Here is a 6,994-nt window from a genome sequence, read left to right as displayed (position 1 = left end):
TAATCAGAATCGGACGATGACTCTCCTTGTCCGCAGTCTCGATGATTCGAAGCGATCTGCAATCCTGTGTAAATAAAATGTCTTGGTTTCCTTGCGTTGCGTAGTCAGTCGGAAAATCTCAGATCAAGCGGAAAGTTTGCTTTGATAGAGTTTAATTATCCGATGAAACAATTGAGCTCTTGGATCTAATGATTGGAGGTTCGTTTCCAATTCGTCTGAAGTCCCCTTCTGATTATCAACGAAACGACACCTCCGTGCAAATTTCCGATTAGAGAATACATATGTAACGAAATTCTTTACAGACCTTTGATGTAAATGCTCAGTATATATTCTCTTGATTAGCATACAATATATTTTCAATCTCTTTCTTCCAGTAATCTCGATAGCAAAATTACAATTACTCAATGCGGCTGTTCGACACGGAGAAAATCATAGATGTCCTCTCAACACACACCAGGGAGAATATTACAAAGAGTAACTATGCGCTCATGGAATATTAATAGGTACTGTACTACATTGCGCATCGATTCTGCGAGTATATAGATGGTCAAGTAGGAAACGTATTCACTCATAGAATTGTGCAGGGATAATTAGTAGAATATAAAGAGATATTACACGGCCCAGTATCGATCCCTGAGGCGCACCCAGCAAGAGGTGCGTTCTTTGTGGTCGCACAATATACACTACTGGCCATTAAGTTGTAACACCACGAAGATGATGTGCTACAGACGCGAAATTTAACCGACAGGAAGAAGATGTTGTGATATGCAAATGATTAACTTTTCAGAGCATTCACACAAGGTTGGCGCCGGTGGCGACACCTACAACGTGCTGACATGAGCAAAGTTTGCAACCGATTTCTCATACACAAACAGCAGTTGACCGGCGTTGCCTGGTGAAACGTTGTTGTGATGCCTCGTGTAAGGAAGAGAAATGCGTACCATCACTTTTCCGACTTTGATAAATGTTGGATTATAGCCTATCGCGAATGCGGTTTAACGTATCGTCACATTGCTGCTCGCGTTGGTCGAGATCCAATGACTGTTAGCAGAATATGGAATCGGTGGGTTCAGGAGGGTAATACGGAACGCAGTGCTGGATCCCAACGGCCTCGTATCACTAGCAGTCAAGATGACAGGCAGCTTATCGGCGTGGCTGTAACGAATCGTGCAGCCACGTCTCGATCCCTGAGTCAACAGATGGGGACGTTTGCAAGACAACAACCATCTGCACTAACAGTTCGACGACGTTTGCAGCAGCACGGACTATCAGCTCGGAGACCATGGCTGCTGTTACCCTTGACGTTGTATCAGAGAGAGGATCTCCTGCGATGATGTACTCACCGACGAACCTGGTTGCACGAATGGCAAAACGTCATTTTTTTCTAATGAATCCAGGTTCTGTTTACAGTATCATGATGGTCGTATCCGTGTTTGGCGACATCGCGTTGAATGCAAATTGGAAGCGTGTATTCGTCATCGCCATACTGCCGTATCACCCGGCGTGATGGTATGGGGTGCCATTTGTTACACGTCTCGGTCACCTCTTGTTGGCATTGACGGCACTTTGAACAGTGGACGTTACATTTCAGATGAGTTACGACCCGTGGCTCTACCCTTTATTCGATCCCCGCGAAACCCTACATTTCAGCTGGATAATGTACGACCGTATGTTGCAGGTCCTGTACGGGCCTTTCTGGATACAGCAAATGTTCGACTGCTGCCCTGGCCAGCACATACTCCAGATCTCTCACCAATTGAAAACGTCTGGTCAATGGTGGCAAGGTAACTGGCTCGTCACAATACGCCAGTCACTACTCTTGATGAACTGTGGTATGGTGTTGAGGCTGCATGGGCAGCTGTACCTGTAGACGCCATCCAAGCTGTGTTTGACACAATGCCCAGGCGTATCAAGGCCGTTATTACGGCCAGAGGTGGTTGTTTTGGCTACTGATTTCTCAGGATCTATGCACCCAAATTGCGTGAAAATGTAATCACATTTCAGTTCTAGTATAATATATTTGTCCAATGAATACCCGTTTATCGCCTGCATTTCTTCTTGGTGTAGTAATTTTAATGGCCAGTAGTGTAGATAACTTCTACAAGTATTTTGAAATGTGTCTTCATCTTCTGATGACTTTATTGTGGGGTACTCGACAGCATTATCTGCAAACAATCTAAGAGGGCTGCTCAGATTCTCTCCTAAATTATTTACATAGATTAAGCGGAACAGAGGCCACTTTAGATCGGTATGCAGGAGGCAGGGGGCTTCTCTGATGAGCTGACTTGGAGAAAACTGTTATTCCTTTTATATTTTTACCGTGAAATCAAAAAGTTAAAGAATGCAAGCTCTTGAAAAGCGTGAGACTTACACTCGCTTAATTTTTGCGTACCGCGCAAGCGGCCATTTTGGCACTGACCAAGCCAGCCAGGAATTAATCCATTTTCGCTTATCACCTTCTTCGCCCTCGCAGAACGGCTAAACTCCTTCACCTTCTCTACAGTAAAAGCTACCACGGGACCAGAATAATTTTCTACACCTACTTCTTCACTGAACGGTTGTTATTAAATAATAAACGGACGTACTCCCATCCGCCCAAGCTCTATTCAACGCTAAAAAGTAAAGATACGAGAAAGCGACAGAACATGATCAGCCTTAACACATCTACTGTTTTTTCTACAGAGATCAGAATATACCATCTGGCACAGGAATGATTTGTTGTACGAGCGCTATCCACAAAGTACATTACGTTTTGGAATTAAAAATAAATGAAGTATTGGAAATTTTTTTTATTATATACAGATGAAAGCCACACTTAAATACTACTTTTCTACATAGTTGCCATTTAAATTAAGGCACTTATCGTAGCGATGGACGAGCTTGGAATTTCCTTCGTCGTAAAATTCGGCCGCCTGCGCCTTCAACCACGTGGTTACCTCTTCTTGAAGCTGTGCGTCGTCATCAAAACGCTGCATAACCAACCACTTATTATTGCTGGGAATAAGTGGAAGTCGCTCGGTGCCAGATCGGGACTGTACAGCGGATGAGGAAACACCTCCCACTTAAAAGATTCGAGAACTTAACGAGTGGCATTTCCGTGTGGGCCCGGGCGTTGTCGTGAATCAGCAAGATCTTTGAGCCCAACTTTCCCCTGCGCTTGTTTTGTATTGCACTTCTGAGGTTGTGCAGAGTTTGGCAATACCTTTGAGAGTTTATTGTAGTGCCTCTTTCCAGGAAATCTACAAAAATCACACCTTTTCTGTCCCAAAAGACAGTCATTACGTGGTTGAAGGCGCAGGCGGCCGAATTTTACGACGAAGGAATTTCGAAGCTCGTCCATCGCTACGATAAGTGCCTTAATTTAAATGGCAACTATGTAGAAAAGTAGTATTTAAGTGTGGCTTTCATCTGTATATAATAAAAAAAATTTCCAATACTTTATTTATTTTTAATTCCAAGACGTAATGTACTTTGTGGATAGCCCTCGTAACTCTTCAGCCCCTGCTCAACCGCACAAGCAGGTAAGTCTTCTACGCATTCTCCGTCGACATAAGAGCTAACCCTGTCACATCTTCTCCATTAAGAGCAGCATGGAAACGATTACGAGAATCGTGTTAACCTGTGTACATAGGCGTTAAGACAGGATACTCCAGATGTATCATATATCTTGTTTTGTGATGAGCCACGTTTACCAGTCATGGCCAGGTAAGCCGCCGAAGCATATACTATTGGTGTGTTGACAATTCCCGTTGGCTTCGTCAGGTGAAATGCCTGAGTCCATGGAGTGGAAACGTATGGTGTGGGATAGTGAACCACCAGATCATAGGCCCGTTTTTCATACAGAGAACACTGAACGCGCACTAGTATCGCAGCATTCTAACACACCATCTCCCACTGATGCTAGAAGACGTTCCTCTGCACACTAGTAGGAACCTATGAACCAACATGGTGGCTGCCCGGCCCTTAGTGACGAAGTACGTCAGAATGTCTTCACTATTTGTTTCCAAATCGTTGGATTGGACGCAGAGGATCTGTACCATGGCGCCGGCCTGGGTGGCCGAGCGGTTCTAGGCGCTACAGTCTGGAACCGCGCGACCGCTGCGGTCGCAGGTTCGAATCCTGCCTCGGGCATGGTCGTGTGTGATGTCCTTAGGTTAGTTAGGTTTAAGTAATTCTAAGTTCTAGGGGACTGATGACCTCAGAAGTTGAGTCCCATATTGCTCAGAGTCATTTGAACCATTTTGTACCATGGCTGGCCCGTTTCCTGGATTTGACGCCTGTAGACTGTTAACTGAGGGGGAAAGCTGAAAGACACCGTCTATGACATGCCAACTACACCAGATGATACGCAACGACATGGTATTGCAGCTTGCTCGGACGTCTGTGCCGAAATGCTAGCACGCGTGCAGGAGGTGTTTCATACTAGACTGGATGCGTGTATTGCTGCTGTTGGTGGTTATTCTGAACACAACCTGTGATGGTCAATGGTCTCGTTATTGGTCAGAATCCACATACCTAGTGTATGCACTTATTCTGTAGAGTGCGTACCGTAGGTTCTGTAGAAGTGCCGGTATGGGAACTTTTCAAAATACGACATCTCGTAGATGACCTGCTCTAGAATCCTGCAACAAATAGCACTGACGTTCTAATTTACCATACCTTCAGTTCGTTAATGTCAATAAGCATTGCTCCATTTAGAAAAGGTGTGTGTTTGCACAAAAAATACGCTTTTTAAGTGTTATAGCAATCTGCTGATTGGCTATCAGTACGAGTTCCTGAGTACCAATCCATCTGTGAAACCCGCACATTACTAACACTTTCCATTACCGCAATATTTGCAGTGGAAGCTTTAGGTGATTCACCCTGTGTATACAGGGTATACAGGGTGAGGCAGCTAAGTCGTAACACCACTTGTATCTCCCCAACCGTAATAGATACAAAGATGCCGTTTGGTCAGTGAATTGCAGGGACAGGGGTTACTTGAATACATCACATTTCATGTTTGTGCTAGTTTTCGTTACAGAGATATGAGACCATCTTTGTTTTTTTTTTTAAACTGGAATCCTTTGTTAAATTTTAGCGTATTATGATGGGCTTAAAAAGACGGTTTCAATATGTCTATATCATAATATTTAGGCGAATAGTTTTTGAGACACAGATGTGTTCTCATATCGTGTTCGTCCTTCGAAGCGGCATTGACCAGTGCGACCTTTCCTGTTGACCACTGAGGAACTTAACAGGAAAGGCGTTGTTTTCCTGCTTCTCGATAACGCCGCAAGGTGACGCACGAGGAAGCTGGAAAGAAGGGTATAAATGTGCTGCTGGGGTAATGAGATATCGCATTTCCGTCACATTTTCTTGGAGAAGACATGTACACCAACGAGGAAAAGCTAGATATGCTTCTAGTGTATGGTGAAAGCAGAAGAAATGCTGTTAGAGCAATAAAGCGATAAGGAGAGCTGCATCCTGATCGTGAGCGACCTGCACGCCAGCTGCTTGCACGTGTTTGCAAGAAACTACTTGAATCTGGACCATGGAACGCCATACAGAGGACAAGGCAGAAAACTGCAACTGGCGAGGTACATGAAGAGGGAGCTCTAGCGTTGGCGCATAACGACCCTACTGTTTCGTAGCGACGTATCGCCTCGGAATGTGGTATAAATCAGAGAAGTGTTCTACGCATATTGCACCGGCATAGATTTCACCCGTTTCACCTCTCATTACATCAAGCACTCTCCGGTGTGGATTCCGTTAAGTGTGGAGCCCTGAAGAAAGACATTTGTGGCCGTCGAATTGCTTCGGACGAAAAGGTGCACACCTGGGTACAATCATGGTTCAGTAGGCAACCTCAGACATTTTTCCATGAAGGCACTGCAATCTTTGGTTAATGTTCACGTGAGTAGTTGCCGGCTTTGCTCTGCAGCGCCTACAAGATGATCCAACGTTTCTTCAACGGGTGCTTTTTACTGATGAAGCGACTTTCACCAACCACGGTAATGTGAATTTGCGTAATATGCATTACTGGTCAAAAGAGAACCCTCATTGGCTTCGACAGCATCAGCAACCGTGGAGTGTTAACGTGTGGTGCGGCATCGTCGGAAATGTCATTTTAGGGCCGTACGTCATTCCGGGTATACTAGATGGCAATAACTGTGCACAGTTCCTGCGAAACCTTCTGCCGATTTTGCTGGAAGAGGTACCACTAACTATGCGTCAGTGCATGTGGTTCCAACATGACGGCTGTCCTGCTGACTCTTCCCGTGTGGCTACAGAGCTGTCAAATGAAAAGTTTGACCGCTCTTGATTTTTTTTTCTGTGGGGAACAATCAAACATACATCCTCAAATACCAACTAGATGGCCTCATATCTCTGTAACAAAAAATAGCACAAACATGAAATGTGGTATATTGAAGTAGCCCCTGTTCCCGCAATTCACTGTCCAGACGGCATCTTTGTATCTGTTACGGTTGGGAAGATACAAGGGTTGTTGTAACTTACCTGCCTCACTTTGTATATACATGGCGAGAATTCAGTTGCCTTTAGAGTGGCCACTTAAACCTACCTCCCACTACATATCGTTGAAACGAATACCGCAGTAGACAAATTTTGTTTCAAATGGGGAATAAATCGACGTTCTCCGTTAGCAATGGAAGCGGCATCAAATACTTGATGAGCACTATATGTCTGGGCCGATTCCGCCCAAAAATTCAAAAACGAAATTGCAGATATCTTTCAAAACACCAGAGAAAATGCACCTGACGGCTCTTAGGAGCGGAAGTCTGTATGTACATGAATATGAAATTATTGTATTTGACTCATAAATTACATAGTCTATCTAGAGACAGCACTAAAAAACCTAGCCGAAACAGCAGAAAAGGTTGGACTGAAGATTGCATATAAGAAGTCCAAGACACTGGATCTGAATGGAAGACAGATGGCCAAGTGGTTGAGAAAGTGAACAGTTTTCGTTATTTGGGGGAGAAAACTGGTGGCA

At 44.4% G+C, this 6,994-nt stretch overlaps 1 non-coding gene across 1 annotated transcript; it reads left to right on the top strand.

The window, feature by feature from the left end:
• The first annotated feature begins 4,047 nt into the window (after positions 1-4,047).
• Positions 4,048-4,131, top strand: Trnas-gga (transfer RNA serine (anticodon GGA)). The gene is given in 2 exon segments: positions 4,048-4,087; positions 4,097-4,131. It is a non-coding gene; the product is annotated as a tRNA-Ser (tRNA).
• Positions 4,132-6,994: the final 2,863 nt, after the last annotated feature.

Source organism: Schistocerca cancellata, chromosome 1 (genome assembly GCF_023864275.1).
Source record: "Schistocerca cancellata isolate TAMUIC-IGC-003103 chromosome 1, iqSchCanc2.1, whole genome shotgun sequence".
Classification (NCBI taxonomy): domain Eukaryota; kingdom Metazoa; phylum Arthropoda; class Insecta; order Orthoptera; family Acrididae; genus Schistocerca; species Schistocerca cancellata.
This window is presented reverse-complemented; position numbering and strand designations above follow the sequence as displayed.